Source organism: Notothenia rossii, assembly GCF_949606895.1.
Source record: "Notothenia rossii genome assembly, chromosome: 3".
Taxonomy (NCBI): domain Eukaryota; kingdom Metazoa; phylum Chordata; class Actinopteri; order Perciformes; family Nototheniidae; genus Notothenia; species Notothenia rossii.
In genome coordinates this window covers 79,457,984-79,476,334 of record NC_136901.1, presented here as the reverse complement: position 1 = coordinate 79,476,334, position 18,351 = coordinate 79,457,984, and positions in this window count along the sequence as shown.

The window sequence follows — 18,351 nt, the reverse complement described above, 5'->3', positions numbered from 1 at the left end:
CTAGACCACTACAATTTAGAGGTTAATGAACTCAACTCCACTGCATGTATTGTATACCTTTAGTTTCTAAACAGATTTGGATTAATTATATGTGATACGATGCATTAAAGTGTTATCAAAACTGGTAAAGGTGCAGCTAGTTTTAACTAGAGAATGCAATTCCTGAAGAAATTGCTAGTGGGAATGCTTTATGTTGGAAAGCTGACGCTAAATTGCTATGCTGAAATGTAATGTGTAAGAAGAAAGTGAAACATTTTGATTGAAATTATACATGAACAGTGGGGGCTTGAATGTGTGATGAGAGAAGAAAATAAAGTAAAAAGGCTTGGAAAAGCAGCAGAATATTTGAACTGCAAACTTTTGAACTATCTTGATGGCGAATGATCTGTCGCCATGCCAACAGCATTTGATGACATCCCATAATACGCTTAGATGCGTTGATGGCTGCATCGTTACCAAACCTGTGAAGTTTTGGGCCGTTTGGAGCATTTTCACTGAAGTTATGAGAAAACCGTGTTTCATGGCGAGCATTGTGTTGCCATGACAACGGCATTTGAAGAAATCTCAAAACTGTCCCGTAGATGTCTTCATGGCTGGACTGTTAGTACACATGTGAAGTTTGAGCACTTTTTGAACATTTTCATAGGAGTTATAGCGACATCGTCTTTTATGGCGAGGGATGCGTTTCCATGGAAACGGCATATGATGAAACCCCATAATTGACATAGAGCTGTTGAGGGCTGGACCGTTAACCATCATCTGAAGTGTGGTGCTGTTTTGACCCTTTTCATAGGCGTTATGACAACATCGTGTTTTATGGCGAGGGATGCGTTTCCATGGAAACGGCATATGGTGAGATGTCAGATTTGACGTAGAGCTGTTGAGGCATGGAGAGGTGATATACAGGTGAAGATTGTGGGACAACCGGACCATGTCCATTGGAGCTACAGCGACATCGTGTTTTATGGCGAGGGATGCGTTTCCATGGCAATAGCCTATGGTGAGATCTCAGATTTGGCGTAGAGCTGTTGAGGCATGGACCGGTGATATACAAGCAAAGTTTGAGGGGACGATCAGACCGTGTCCATTGGAGTTACAGCGACATCGTATTTTATGGCGAGGGATCCATGGAAACGGCATATATAATTGACGTAGAGCTGTTGAGGGCAGGACCATTAACCATTATCTGGAGTCTGCTGCTCTGAGCATGTCAGTTGGAGTTATGACATCATCGTGTTCCATGACACAGGTGTTTATATTTGAGCTAACGATGTGTCCAGAGATCAGAGATTTCCATGGTGATCAGTGAGAGGAGAGCATTTTCATTGTTCTGAACGAGAGATAAACCTCTTACATGTGAACGTTTTGTTGAAGAACCGTAACAGATATCGGGGAAATTTCAAAGCCTGAAGCATGTCAAGGAACTTGAGCATCTGAAGTGTACTTTTTGTGTACTTTCGGGTTAATAATGTGGCCTTTTTGGCAGATTAACTAAAGGTGTGCGGCTGCTGTGGTGGGGAAAGATGAGGCTGAACTTACAATGGGGTTTAATGGAGACATGTGGAGACAAAGTATTTGTCACTTCATGCCCTCAAGAGGCATTTTGTTTAATTGTTGTTGTAGATGGGTAAAGGTAGAAAGGAGAAAACAAATTTAAATACGAGTAGCCACAAGTGCCTCCGAATTGTACTTAAGTAGGTTACAGTAATTGAGTAAATGTACTTAGTTACTTTACACAAATGCTTCGAATAGAGTATTCCTATACTGTGGTATTTCTACTTTTAATTGAGTACAAGAAATTAGTAGGCCTACTTCTTTTCCTCCGGTTTTTACGCCACCTAGAGGTTACATTTTAATTCAACATGATTATCGTCTTATATTAATGGCAGTTGGCCTCGACAATGAGCCTCGGTGGTCTGTTGACATTAACGGTTGGCCAAGAATCAAACGTCTCCATGCTCTGTTCAGGCTGTGAAAACATGCATAGAAACTGAAACGAGTCCGAACAGAAGTGAGTATGCTAATTTATGCTAGCTAAAATACTATAGCTAACATGATTTGTTTGTTTGGGTTACTAGCTAATGGTAATTGTTTTGTTTTCGAACCTTTTGAGTTAAAATGGAGCACAATGTTTTCCTTTGTTACAAGATGTTTTTAGTTTATGTGTGTTAGTTGAATCAATTAACGTAAAATTAGCGACACTTTATCAACCCATGCCGCAGTGACTTCCGCATATGACGTCACATGCATACAATACACTATAAATGTTTGCCTCTCATGTGATGCTATTTATTAATGTTGATTGTGTTGGTTTGAGCTGCCAGTGTTAGAAATATCATGCATATCATGTCTGCATAATGGAACTAGATGGAACCAGACTTGTAGCGTTTGAAGTGGAAAAGTAGTTAATACAAGTTGTTAATAATTTAACAACCATCCATCCATCCATCTTCTCCCGCTTATCCGTGGTCGGGTCGCGGAGGTAGCAGTTCCATCAGAGAGCCCCAAACTTTCTTTTCCCTGGCCACATCAACCAGCTCTGACTGGGGGATCCCAAGGCGTTCCCAGGCCAGAGAAGAGATATAATCCCTCCACCTGGTTCTAGGTCTACCCCTTGGTCTCTTCCCAGCTTGACGTGCCTGGAACACCTCCCTAGGGAGGCGCCCAGGTGGCATCCTTACTAGGTGCCCGAACCACCTCAACTGGCTCCTTTCGACGCGAAGGAGGAGCGGTTCAACTCCGAGTCCCTCCCGGATGACCGAACTTCTCACCTTATCCCTAAGGGAGACACCAGCCACCCTGCGGAGAAAACCCATCTTGGCCGCTTGTAACCGCGATCTCGTTCTTTCGGTCATGACCTATCCTTCATGACCATAGGTGAGGGTAGGAACGAAAATGGCGCGGTAGACAGAGAGCTTTGCCTTCTGGCTCAGATCCCTTTTCGTCACAACGGTGCGGTAAAGCGACTACAGTACCGCTCCCGCTGCTCCGATTCTCCGGCCCATCTCACGCTCCATTGTTCCCTCACTCGAGAACAAGACCCCGAGATACTTGAACTCCTTCACTTGGGGTAAGGACTCATTCCCTACTTGGAGTGGACAGTCCATCAGTTTCCTGCTGAGAACCATGGCCTCAGATTTGGAGGTGCTGATCCTTATCCCAGCCGCTTCACACTTGGTTGCAAACCGATCAAGTGAGTGCTGAAGGTCGCAGACCGATGAATCCATCAGAACCACATCATCACCTTATTCCACCGAACTGCAGACCCCCTCCCCCACGACTACGCCTCGAAATCCGATACATGTATATTACAAACAGGATTGGTGACAAAGCGCAGCCTTGGCGGAGGCCAACCCTCACCTGAAATGGGTCCGACTTACTGCCGAGGACCCGGACACAGCTCTCGCTTTGGGAGTACAGAGATTGGATGGCCCTGAGTAGAGACCCCCTCACCCCATACTCCCGCAGCACCTCCCACAGTAACTCCCTGGGAACCCGGTCATACGCCTTCTCCAAGTCTACAAAACACATGTAGACTGGATAAGCGTACTCCCAGACCCCCTCCAGGATCCTTGCGAGAGTAAAAAGCTGATCCGTCGTTCCACGACCAGGACGGAATCCGCATTGTTCCTCCTCAATCTGAGGTTCGACAATCAGCCTGACCCTCCTTTCGAGTACCTTAGAGTAAACTTTCCCGGGGAGGCTGAGTAGTGTGATGCCTCTGTAATTGGCACACACCCTCTGATACCCCTTTTTAAAAAGGGGAACCACCCCCCCGGTCTGCCACTCCTTCGGTACTGTTTCCGACTTCCACGCAACATTGATGAGACGTGTCAACCATGACAGTCCCTCAACACCCAGAGCCTTCAGCATTTCTGGGCGGATCTCATCCACCCCCGGGGCTTTGCCACTGTGAAGTTGATTTAACAACCAGCTAATATTCAACACTCCGCAACTCACACCACAAAAATCGGGATAAATAAATATCACTGCAGGTATTTTTGGGGTGAACTGTCTTTTTAATCAAAGGTAATGCTAAACTACTACAATTTAACTGAAAGTCTCACAGAATTGTGCAATGTTGCTGAATAACAGAAACATTCTTGAATTGAATGATCCACTTCATTTAGATATTTTCAAGAGGCTTGATGTAGTAAACTGATCCAATAGTTCACTACTAATAAAGGCTTTAAAGAAAAGTTTCAAAATAAAATCTTGCAGAAACATTTCTCATGACCCTTCACATTTCTCCTGCCTCTCCACCTAAAAGTATCCCACTGTTGGGAACCTCTGGCACAAACAAACAGGACCGGGGGCTTTGGACTATTTTTAAATCCAACCAAGTTGATTCACCGAATCAAAATAAGACTTTATTAATCCCAAATGAATGATTCAACCGTAATGAAGAGGTGTGCAATTGGTCCTTGCTGCTCCTTGGACTGAGAGACTCACTTCCTTCTGCAGGACAAGATGTCGGCAGCCTGTCTGCTCAGCAGGACAATGCACCTCCGAAACGGAAAGGAAGGAACTCTTAATCATCCTCGTCATGACCGGAGGACGCCACACACGGGGCTTCCTGTGGGGGTGCAGGGCGCAGGGTTACCGGCACTGGGTGTGTCCGATGGGAGCACACGCCACAAGACAGGTTGGCACCAACTGTCTCCACTTGTCCTGACAGGATTTACTACTGTTGACTGTAAGGTAGGAGCACAACATTACACCAGAAACATTATCAACAACCTCGTACTGTTTCCAGAATATGACTAACATACAAACAAGGGAAGGATGTTGAAGAGGGGGGGCGGGTGTTCTTGACTGTCAGATTTGAGAGTCTGCATCTCTGCAGTGTTTTTCCATAGGCATCCGTAAGAGGGCTGCCCTTATCCTCTTCTGAGGGGCCACTCCGCTCAGGGGCAACACTGCCGCTGTTTATTAAACTTCTTTGTTGCCCCCTTTAGTCAATTAGTGGAGTCGTGTATGTATGGTATTTGTCAACTATGTAAAAAATACAAGCCAGTGAAAAACAGAATTTCCCCCTAGTGGGATTAATAAAGGTTAATCTTCTTCTAAGCGGTCTTTAGTCAGTTAGAGATTTTTTTCGTGTTGAGTGGTTTTACATTTTCCAAGAAGCTTATGAGCACACCACCGGTGAATACAAAATCTTAAGTGGTGCTTTTCCATTATTGGAGACACAGATCTTATGATTAAGTCAACTGATTGATTAGTTGGTGAAAATGCTTAGGAGTTTTAGTCAACTAAGAATTTGGCAAAGAAAGTCATAATTGTTTGTATTATTAATCAAAAGGATATAAGTACAAGGAAAGGTTACTTATGCAGATTCAAGTTCAGTTCACAATTCACATTTTTTAAACATATTTAAAGAATGATACTTTGTAAGATGTCAACTCAACTTGTCTAACTCAGACTCATGAATCGTATTTACTTACAGTACAAGAGTATTGTTGAACAAAGTATACTCTTATTGTGTCTTTGCAATAAACAAGTTACAAGAAAGGACATGACACACTATTGTACAACACCATGTCAGTGCCATGACCTTGATAACTTCTCTTTATTGTTCTGTGATCAGAAGTATTACTAATATAACCTGTGGGAGAGTAGATCTGTCACCAGAGCAGGATATTAGTCAAGGCGTTTTGGCTCTAACTGCAACCTTATATTAAGTCCAAAGTGTCAGTTGTTATTAATATAGGCCGAAAGCCCAATTTCACACATTTACTACAGGGGGCTTTACAGTCTGCATCTCTCTTTAGGGTCTTGATAGAATTTTTGACATAATGTATGGCATTTGTAATAATTATAAGTTGAAGTAATTCATTATAACAATACCAGCGAATAAGTAAAACCCCCCCGTAATAATGAATTCAATTCATTGGAAGGAGAGATAAGGAAATGTAAATGAATAGAGGCCGATGGCCGGATGGATGGCAGCACATCTGAGATCTGAGGATATGAAATGGTTTCCAAACCAGGAAAGCATTTTTGTTGGAAAAATAAACTTTAACAAAAAAAAAGGAGCACACCTCAGAAAACAGAGATGAGGAACCCCCTCCTCAGGATCTAATCATTCTCTCCAAGTATTTAGTTATGGAAAGCAAACATATTACATAATAATCAGAAATGTTCTGATCGTATCAGATACCACACCCACTGCAGTCTGTCTTTGACCTTTCTTTAATACTTCCACAGCCTATTCCCACAGCAAACAGATCTGAAAAACACCTCATTAATCAGAAAAAAATGACACAAAAAAACCCACCCAGGATCCATCTGATCTGTGCAGCTTAAAATCCTATCATTCACTACAACCCCGCCCCCCCTTCTATATATAACGGTGCACAATGTTTTTCCCAGACCCCTGCCCAAGAAGGTGAATGGAGGGTAGCAGCATCCGCGCCTCTCACCTCAATGCAAAACAATGAGCCGGATACTACCTAACATCATTGCACCTTTCACAAGCAGAGGACAGCAAAACAACACATAAAGCTAAATAAAGACTCTTCTATAACAGGCTTCAGCACCACTGTAGTTCAAAGGGGAAAAACAACAACAGGTTCATATAATGTTGTGTGTAGAATCTATTTGAATTTGAATTAAAAGAACAAACAACAAAACCTTTATCAAGGCAAAAACAGCTTTGAACCCTAAACTAATGGATCTTGAAAATGCATTCTAGAACAGAAAGCTTGTATAGTCTGCCTACCAAAAAGCTGTACATATTGCACCATTTTTCCTTTATTCATAGCATGTATTCCCCTTCTGTCCGTCCCTGTTTGTTTACTGATGACAAACAGAGACCAGACTTATAGATTCTAGATAAGACAGAGTTTCTGGGCCACTCCTGCTATAATATATTTTTTTTGTAAAATCAGAAGCTGCCCGTTAATCTGACTTCTGATAGTTTCCAGGAAACTACAACACAAACTATGTGCGCCCTGCACAATTTGTTTCATCCATGCACAATCAAAGGCAAGCGTCCGGTTAAACCAGCTCACTCTTGCCCCCATTGTGTACCTCTCTGGGGTCGACGAGCAGTGTGTGGAGTACTAATGCACCAGGGGGTTCTGGGAAAAACGCTGCTCACAGTGGCATAATTAATGTGAACATGGTGGGGTTACTCCGGAGCTCAGATGCATGTTTTTTTGGGTTTATCTCGTTTTTTGGTGACTGGAAATTAATTTTGATGAGTCTAGGAATATAACATTTTAACTTCCTGTTTGCGGTGGCATTTTGTGGCTTGGGTTACCAAACGTCGCTTCACAAAGTACTTTAAGATCCCAGATATTTCTTTTGCTTTCTGTTTTCAGTGTCAACCAGGGACAGGGGGTCGTAAATGAGCCTTGACTAGAAAACCTATGTGCATCACATCTGTATCATGTTATTGTAACCTGCAATGTTTTTGACAAATAAATGAATAGAGCTATGTTTTTGTTCTTTTTTTCTTATCTCTCTTGTGAAATACGTAACACAACATTTTAAATCTGTCAGTCACCTGGGTAACAGCTTTGGTCCAGACTGACACATCTAAACAACTATTGGATGGATTGCTGTGAAATCCTAGATTCCCAGAGGATGAGGACTTCGGTGACCTCCTGACCTTTTCCTCTGGCGCCACCATGAGGTAAACATTCACGGTTTTCTTTTGGTGAAACGTCACTACAACTATTGCATAGGCTGAACAGATTGCCATGAAAGCAGACACACACTTTCATGTTGCTCTCAAAATGAATTGTAATGTCTCTGGTGAACCCATTATGAGCATAATAGCATGCTAATGTTAGCATTTAGCTCAAATCACAGCTGTGCCTCAGTTTAGCCTGAGCTGCTGGCATGGCTATAACTAAAAGCAAACCTCCTGAGTAAATGTTTATCTGTTTTTTTTAATTTTTGTTCTGGGAATAAAATGATTCAAATTCTCTGATTTTTATAGAATAATATATCAAAGGCATTTTTTAAAGTTGAGTTCATTGACAGGCCGCCCCCCAGGACGTAGAAAATGTTCTTTCACCCTTGAAAACAAAATAAAACAACTCACAAACAGAAACATTTTTCACATTCTCACCAACATCTATTTCTGTCCTATCCTGAATGAATCAATTAAAACACTTGTACATGATTTGTGTTTGCTGTAACCCACATGTGTTTTGCATTTAAGATGACAAACGTGGGATCGTGCCTCGGTGTCAGCCATGCAGTCAGATTCTCTAAAAATAGTAACAGATGGTCCTGTTTTACCTCTTTCCTGCAGAGAAACGCTGTGGCCACTTGAAAAACATCAATGGAGTTATGCAACAAACTGAATTCCTGGGCTGACTGTCACTGATCCACTCCGTGTTCACTCTGCTAAACTCAGGGAAAGAAGAGACTTTAGTTCATCTGTACTTCAAGAAGACATTTTAGTGAGAAAAACACACACATGGATATCCATTATCACATTTCAGTCAGACAACTCATGTGTTTCTTTGATATGTTTATTAGAAGCAGCATATAGTTTGAGTGGGGCGTCTAGGCTCGGGCCTCATCACTCCACAGATTGACATAGAACATTGAGTGATGATTAGATAACTTATCGCCACCGAGCCCACAGGTGGATGGTGTGGGGGGGTGGGCGAGCAACAGAAAAGTGGAAGTAGCAGCAGCATTAGCGATGCAGAGGCAGGCTAATCTGAGGCTTAAGTAGAGCAGCAGGTTTAGGAGGATGTGTTTGGTTGGTTGTAAGAGGGGCAAGAGGCGTTACGTGCAAATGGCCGCCCAGGACTAATCGAAGGATATATGAGTTATACACTTATGGAAATATGGACATTGTGGTGAGACCTAATTCATTTTAAACCACAGCTTTTAAGACCAACCAGATAGGAGGTCCTTATTTTTTGTAATGGATATTTAAACAGAAGTGCATATTTGATCACATTTAACTTGTATCAGTTGTTGAGTCTGAAACAGAAAACCCAGAATGACCCTGGAACATAGCCTGGATACTCTCACAGTCACCTTATCAATCTCTTGCAATGCACTCTGTAAGCTATACATACATCAAGCTGTACATCTGTGCATCCTTACATACTCTGAGGACAAAGAAACTGCTGGCCAAACACGTACTTGACATACTTTTTTGACACATAATCATTTATTTGATTTTGTTTCATGGGATTTATCCCTCTCACTTAGCATATATGTGTTGCTTTGTCTGTCCTTCCATCCATCCATCCATCTACTCAATTGACTGAATACTGTATTTTGTCCTTCGGTTCCAAGCAGTGGTGGAAGAAGTACTCAATGTGTTACTAAACTAAAAGTAGCAATACTATAATTTAAAAGTACTGTTACAAGTAAAAGTCCTGCATTCAAAATTGTACAAAAGTAAATGTACAAAAGTATTGGCAGCAAAATGTATACTCAAAGTACCAAAAGTAAAAGTACTCCTTAAGCGTAATGTCCCATTTCAGAATTGTACATTTATTGAGATACTGGCAGGGGTTAAATTGGGCTGGGGCTGTCCGGGGCTCAGCCCCGGCACAGAGGACGATGCTCTGACGTCATCACCCTCGCTCATTTGTCATTTGTTTAAGCCATAATGTTAAAACATCTCTCGTTCTTAATATAGACTTTATTTAGGGTCGATATGTGTTGACTTTAAAAATTAAAATAGCAGATCTCTGTGACAGGATATAGTCTTTCCTCTTAGAGAACGTTTGTCTCTGCTCCGATCAGGAGCTGCAGCACCGTGGCTCCTTTCGTGCAGAGAGTCTGCAGCGGTGTGTGTGTGTGTGTGTGTGTGTGTGTGTGTGTGTGTGTGTGTGTGTGTGTGTGTGTGTGTGTGTGTGTGTGTGTGTGTGTGTGTGTGTGTGTGTGTGTGTGTGTGTGTGTGTGTGTGTGTGTGTGTGTGTGTGTGTGTGTGTGTGTGTGTGTGTGTGTGTGTGTGTGTGTGTGTGTGTGGAGAGTCTGCAGTGGTACCGCCAAACCCCCAACCCGTCTTGTAACACGGAGCCCGTTTCCTACACCATCAGGGCCGGTTTGAACCAATATGCTGCCCAAGGCGAGATTTTAGCTGGCGCCCCCCCCTGCCAGAAAATCGTTCAGTAGAACAAACAACAGTACCTACCATAGCCAATAGCAAATAAATGCAACTTATTTTTGTTGTTGTTTCATATCTTATTTTACCTAGTTAACATTTATTTATGCATATCTTTGTATCTCTCAAGTTTTAAACGATATTTTTGGTTTACTGTCCTATAGTATACATTGGAATGATTTCAAACCTGTTTATCCCAATAATTATAAAAGAGTGCCTTGGACATATTTGTTTACATAAATTTCATTTATCTCTCTCGCTCGATCCCATGCCCACTTTGGCTGTGAGCTGCGGACGCCTGATAAGCCAACACCCCCCACTTTCATCACTTACAGCGCCCATCGTACAGGGCAAATGAAAAGTGTAACCGGGGTGAAAAGGGTGTTACATTTACTTAATTATGAATGTTGTTACATCAAGGCCGAAAATTAGGATGAGCGCAAACAGTCAAAAATGTTTTTTTCCCTCCCAGAGCTGCCAGCGCAGCGCCCCCCCCCCCCCCCAGATCTGGCGCCCTAGGCGACCGCCTATGTCGCCTATGCCAAAAACAGGCCCTAACAACTTATTTAATTTGTTTTCACAATTACTAATGTCATGTATTTTTTTATTCTTGAAGAGAATGTCTTTTTTTCTGGCATTCTTCCAGGATTAACCAAAATAAGAATAACATTGAGAACAATCTTTGAAGTAAATGGCTGTTGTTAAACGCTTCCCACATTTACTTCAATCGTACAATAGAAAAGATAAAAGTACCCAAGGAATACACAATAGAATATATAAAGAATAAATGAAAAATCTCTACAAAAGACCAATACACTACAAGAACAGAAACGTATTGACATGTTGGTAATATACATCAAAAAGGTTTCAAATGTATTCGGTATTGTATGAACATGTTTGAATTGGGGCGTGGATGTCACATCCTGTAGGGGGGTCCGGGGGTATGCCCCCCCGGGAAGAAAGGTTTGAACATTTAAAGTAAAATGCTTCAATCTGGTGCACATGCTAAATGTATGTCTGCATAAAGCTGAGTTATGATCGGTCATAATAACACACTAAATATAGTTTACAGTGAGATTTACTCCCTTACTTTTGGCCATACTCACGCAGCCCTACAAATAAATTGAGATTTCCACACAAATGTTCTTTAGCAAGTGTGCAGAGCAGTGTTGATTTAAAAAAGCAATTTGAAGGTTGGATATTTGTAAACCTTTTTTTGTGTATATATATTCATCATTTAAGATGTAAATGAATTCCAGTTTACTTGTAGTACTTTCTATTTTTATTGTGACATTTGGTGGCATCAATGTGTGCATTTGATACAGATAATGGAGCAGTTGCTTTAGGGCCACAGTGTCGGCCTATATCCCTTAAGGTCAAATAATGAGATCCTCGACCTCCGCCCCCCCTCTCGCACCTCCACACAGAGCCCCCCCACATATCAAATCCCAACTTAACCCCTGTTTAATTTTATTAATATTGATGTGTTTTATCCCAACTGGTAATTGTAGAGCTAATTTGAATAACTTTATAAACTGCTGCTGGATATCTGAACCTATACATGTATGCCAAAGTTTATTTAATAATTGATTTCTATTATGAATGATCTATTATTCTAAACCTAAAAAGTAGCGAGTAACAAAAGCTGTCAAATACATGTAGTGGAGTAAAAAGTACAATATTGGCTCTTAAAATGTACTGGAGTAGAAGTATAAAGTTGCATAATCTGAGAATACTCAGGTAAAGTAAAAGCACCTCAAAATTGAACTTAAGTACAGTACTTGAGTAAATGTACTTTGTTACTATCCATCACAGGTTCCAAGCAGTGATGAATTGTTTCCTGCACATTCATCAGAGAACCTGAGACAGTGCATAACTAACTCAATTGCGCCATCTAGTGAACACCTGCAGTTTTTTTCATGGAGGGAATTGACTGCTTCATCCAAACTAAGGCACCACAAACCTGATTTGCCACATTATTTTTGTGGGAATGCTGATACAGCATTCCAACTATCTATTATGCTACGCACGATATTCTTTATTATTCCGCCGGGTTATTTTGCACCTCTTCTTTTCCCACATTCCACACCGCAGAAACTCCGTTCAAACAGCAAAACGTTCAGCTCGGTCGGGAATCAAAGGCTATTACTTTTCTCATTCATAACTTTCATAATTCCAGAGATACATCCCATAATTCATCACATTTTTAACATGGAAGTCAATGGAGAAGCTCTTCAGACTCAAACAATCTTCATGCAACTTCAACTGCTCAGAAATCTCATTCCAACTTTAAAATGGTACACATCTTTCTGACATTATTCGTGTAACACAACTTTTAAATCTGATTCCTACTTTTAGAGATATTAAACATTGTTCAGACCCTGGTAAAGAGGCCTTCTTCAGATTTTAGAGTGTGTGATGTCAAAGCTAGAGTGGAGGACAGATTTAATTTTGCCTTCATATTTTCTTTTAAACCTGCCATAATTCCCAAACCCTACATTCCTGAGACATAATTTTTCATGAGAAACGTAGGAAAATATCTCGTAGCTTGAAAAATTAAGCAAAAAATAATTAAACAAAATGCCTCTTGAGGGAATGAAGTGACAACAACTTTCAACATGTCTCCATTAAACCCCATTGTAAGTTCAGCCTCATCTTTCCCCACCACAGCAGCCGCACACCTTTAGTTAATCTGCCAAAAAGCCACATTATTAACCCGAAAGTACACAAAAAGTACACTTCAGATGCTCAAGTTCCTTGACATGCTTCACGCTTTGAAATTTCCCCGATATCTGTTACGGTTCTTCAACAAAACGTTGACATGTAAGAGGTTTATCTCTCATTCAGAACAATGAAAATGCTCTCCTCTCACTGATTACTGCACATCACCATGGAAAACTTTGATCTCTGGACACATCGTTAGCTCAAATATAAACACCTTTGTCATGGAACACGATGATGTCATAACTCCAACTGACATGCTCAGAGCAGCAGACTTCTGATAATGGATAATGGTCCTGCCCTCAACAGCACTACGTCAATTATCGGGTGTCATCATATGCCGGTTCCATGGAAACGCATCCCTCGCCATAAAACACGATGTCGCTGTAGCTCCAATGGACACGGTCCGGTCGTCCCACAATCTTCACCTGTATATCACCTCTCCATGCCTCAACAGCTCTACGTCAAATCTGACATCTCACCATATGCCGTTTCCATGGAAACTCATCCCTCGCCATAAAACACGATGTTGTCGTAACGCCTATGAAAAGGGTCAAAACAGCACCACACTTCAGATAATGGTTAACGGTCCAGACCTCAACAGCTCTATATCAATTATGGGTTTCATCATATGCCTTTTCCATGGAAACGCATCCCTCGCCATAAAAGACGATGTCGCTATAACTCCTATGAAAATGTTCAAAAAGTGCTCAAACTTCACGTGTGCTAACAGTCCAGCCGTGAAGACATCTACTGGACAGCTTTGAAATTTCTTCAAATTCCGTTGGCATGGCAACACAATGCTCGCCATGAAACACGGTTTTCTCATAACTTCAGTGAAAATGCTCCAAACGGCCCAAAACTTCAAAGTTTTGGTAACGATGCAGCCATCAACGCATCTAAGCGTATTATCGGATGTCATCAAATGCCATTGGCATGGCGACAGATCATTCACCATCAAGTTAGTTCAAAAGTTTGCAGTTAAAATATTCTGCTGCTTTTCCAAGCCTTTTTACTTTTTTTTCTTCTCTCATCACACATTCAAGCCCCCAGTGTTCATGTATAATTTCAATCTAAATTCTTCACTTTCTTCTTACACATTACATTTCAGCATAGCAGTTTAGCGTCAGCTTTTCAGCATAAAGCATTCCCACTAGCAATTTCATTCAGGAAATTGCATTCTCTAGTTTGAATTTGGATGCGATTTGATATAGACAACACATTTTACACCCTGATAAGAAAGGTTTTAACATTAAAAGGCGTGTCTGTAATATCATAATTTATATGAATTGCACCTTACACACCAGAATCTAAATAAAATGTGATCGAGCCAGTTTGCTGTTGAGATTATAATTTACATTTCCTGACACTCCTCAGTCTCATTGAGATTCAAATCTCTTTTTCAAGATTGACCTGGCCAAAAAGGGCACCATGAACAAAGTCATAACAGATAAAACACAGACAATACAGGGCAGACGAATACAGCGGTCGTTAAACACAAATTAAATGGCACAGGGAATGCAGAACTTTTATATGAAACACAATGTGGAATTGCTTATTTAACCAAAGCAGGAGGTCTGAGTAATTCTTCCACCACCGCTGTAACAGTGGAACATGACAGCAGCCATGTTTATACAGGAGCATTATGTTTCTCAATCACCGCTGTGTTCATGCAATCATGTGGTTTGAGATATCCTACAATTAAATGCCATGTGATTATTTTATGAATAATCACACTTCCTCTCATTACTCATTAGGTTGACTGTTTCCTATTTCCTAATCACATTCTCATATTTAATCAAGATAGGTCTGTCAGATGGTTTCTCTTTCAATGTGTTGCTTCATTTCTTTATAGTAAGTCAAATTAAAGGTTTACTCAAAATGCCTCTGAGGATAAACAAATATACTTTAAATTATGACAATGTTAGGGCTTTAATCTGATGGAAATTTAGAAGACTGGTTTTAATATATGTCCTAGAAGCAGTCAGACTGCAGCATGTGGATTTAACATGTTATTATCACAATAACTTGTTATGCAGAACGCAGTTTCTGTAGTTATCTAAATGGGGTGTACATTATGGTAGAAATCTTTAAATATGTGTGTTGGTGGTGACCGTCCTCTAGGGGTGAGCAGTGATGGAACAGGTGCCCTGATTTTTTATCAGTTATAAATTATAAGCTACGGTTATACAGCACTACCGTTTGAAGTACTTTTCAAACAATTGATTTATGTCACAAAATACTTTTAGAAAATAGATTTTCCCATTTCACAAGTATGAAATACATTATTAGATTATAATTATTGATGCATTAATGTGTACATGAATTTAATATTGCAGCAGCCCATTCTAATAACTTTGTAACACTTTAAAACAAAAAATGTAAACCTAATTTGTTGAATATGTTTGGTGTTATTAACATTAAGATATCTGATATTTGCCTCTGAAGGGTACATGTAAAAGTATAAAGTAGCAGAAGAGGGAAATACTCAATTAAAGTACACTTATCTGAAACGTATACTTAAGTACAGCACTTGAGTACGTTTATTTAGTAAGTGAGTTAGTTAGTAACTTATTTAGTTTCCACCACTAATGCAATCAGACTGATCACAAAGATCAGGACAGCAGCGGTAGTTCTACATACATCCACAAGAGAGCAGCAATGAATCTGAACAAGCCACACACTGTGGAAACAGCAAGACAGAACTGAGTACTCTGAGATCAAATACAGTACAGTGTAGAGATGAAAGTCTATGCAGGAAACCCCTTAATGGGAGCCGTTTAAGAAGAAAAAACGCTCAAGATTTATAATGCTGAATGTGAAAAACAGGTCAATTGTTCAAAAGATCTTTGTGCATAAAGTGTTATACATCACCCTGAGGCCTGAGAGGAAACTATTTTACGTTGAGCACACAGTAGTTTCTTTTTATGCTCCTCTGAGAGACACATTGTTTGTAGTAGTTATTGTGGCAGCTTTACATTGCTCATTTAAAAAAAGTCTCTGTTAAAGCCTCCCAAAAACACTGTGTCTTGATATGTCTTTAAACAGACAGCTGACTCACAGTCACACATACACATCAGACTGTGACTGGCAGAGCAAATCGAATAGACTGTCTCTCCCACATTTTGTCGTCAATAAAAAGTTGTCAGGGATGTCAGGGACAACCATCAGCATGTATGACTTATATAGACAAGCCAATTGGTCAGCTCTGCTAAATCAGACACCTGCCAAATAAATCATAAACATATAAAGAAAGAAGAAGTAGAAGTGTTTGCTCCTTAAATGTTGTGAGCAGGCTATAATGATGAATATATAAGTGCACTAGAGTAAAGCTTAGACTAAGGCCTCAAATTGAGTTCTTTAAAAAAAAATGCATTGCTTTATTAGTCTTTAACATTTCAGAACAATGCCTTGTGATTTAGTGGTTTCATAAACTGAATGTGACCTGAATTAATTGAGTTTTTAGTGCATGCTTGCATCGAGAAAGTGGCATGTACAAACTTCAAAGGAACTGAGTGACAAAAGCGTATTTTAGATGTTTAACTTAATGCCCTGAGCCGCCTGACACGTATTAGACACGATCCACAGTACAAATAAATTCAGTTTAACTTCAGGAGACGGCGGTGACTGATGTGTCGAGGCCGCTGTTTGTCACAGAGGGGGTTGTTGGAGTTTCCTTGTAACCGGAATTAGCTGTGAAGTGCGACCTTGAGGTGTGAACACGGAATACGAAAGGTCCGGCTTGCTTCTAGAAAAAGGTCTCTCATACTTTGCACCTCGTTTGCAAGTGAATCTCTTAACAAATAAAAACGGGATTTGGGCGTGAAGCGTGGATGGAAACTGTTGAATAAGAGTTTTTTACGCATAAGCAATTATAGGCTACTTGTTGTTTTTTTAATATAGAAAGATACAACTTTATGACATAACACGCAAAATCACGTTTGGTATAATCTGTAACAGATCTAAAAAAGGAATGCTTCCAATGTAATACAAATAAATATGTACGCAATTACGCACAGGCCTTTTTTTTGCTTGGTGCGTTTGTGGACGTGTTGCCTCGGTTTATTGCGGGTCTGTGCAGCATGTGCAGCTGATAGGCCGTGGTGTTAATGTATTCACGGAGTGCAGAGCTCCTGCTCGGGATAGGCCCACTGTCAGGTGATGACGCGCTACAGGACAGGCGCAAGGGGACAGCTGAGCCAGCCGCACCGGTCACTTTCATTTGAATGCAAATCGCCAAGAGTTGAGGGGTTGGCTGACGTCAGGCCGGCCTTAGTAATACCTTTACCATCTTGTCAACAGAGACACATCATGTGAGACTGGAGACAGACTGGAACTACGTCGCATTTCATACTGGGAACCCATTTGGACTATAAAAACAGCAGACGGATTGTTTTTTAACAGTTTTCAGGGCTACAATGTTGCCTTGAAATCGGTTGCATCTTCCCTTTTGCTGTTGTGATCATATTTAATTCTTTTTTGTACAAATCATGTATGTGGGATACATTTTGGATAAAGAAACTGGCATGTATCACCAAGGGCCAGTAAGAAGATCGAGCATCAATATGCCTCCACAGAACTTTGTTTCTACACCTCAGTACCCAGACTTTACTGGATACCATCATGTGCCAAACATGGAAACGCACGCACAGTCTGCGGGGAGTTGGGGAGCCACTTATGGAGCTCCACGGGAAGACTGGGGTGCATACAGCCTGGGACCACCTAATACTGTCCCCGCACCCATGAACAACTCCTCTCCCGTACAGGTTCCCTACTGCTCATCCGAGTACAGTCACATGCACCCTCCGGGATCTGCGGTGTTACAGCCGCCGCCGGAAAACGTTAATGTTGCACAGCTTTCTCCTGATAGAGAAAGACGCAATTCTTTCCAGTGGATGAGTAAAACTGCGCAATCATCATCTACAGGTCAGTAATTGTAACATTGTGCCATACTTGGTTTATGCGATTGTCTTGGTTTTTGCAACAGTAACCTTTTACGCACTCAAGTTTTGGGTTTCTGTTCGAGTTGTTTGACTTTGCCTTGTCTTTTTTAATACATTTTCCTATCGAATGTATTAGGCCTACTTTAAAACAAAAACTAAGCATTAGTTGAACGAAAGTGATTATATTTGGAAGGAAATGGCAAAAGAAGACGGTGCGTAAAAACTCGGCATAAATAGAAGGCAGAAAAGCCTGGTCTTTTGACACTTGCCTAATGCTGGCTACTTACATTTAACAGAATACCCAGAATGAGAATATTGAAAGCTTTGATTGAATGTGCATTATAATAATGCATTTGCATGAGACATGCAGCAGACAGATTTTCCATATCTAATAATTCTGAAAAGTATAAATGCCAGCAGCTCACTCTACTGTTTGCTGCTCTGTGGTGGAAATAAAAAGGTGTGAGGAATCGGCGCCAGGCCCAGTTGTGATGTTAATGTCATTATTCCTGGAGATGTGAGGTCGACTTCCCTGTCACATTGTTTGGTGTTTGGAGTGTTATCCGTCATATCCAGGCGGTGGCCTTTGCTTTT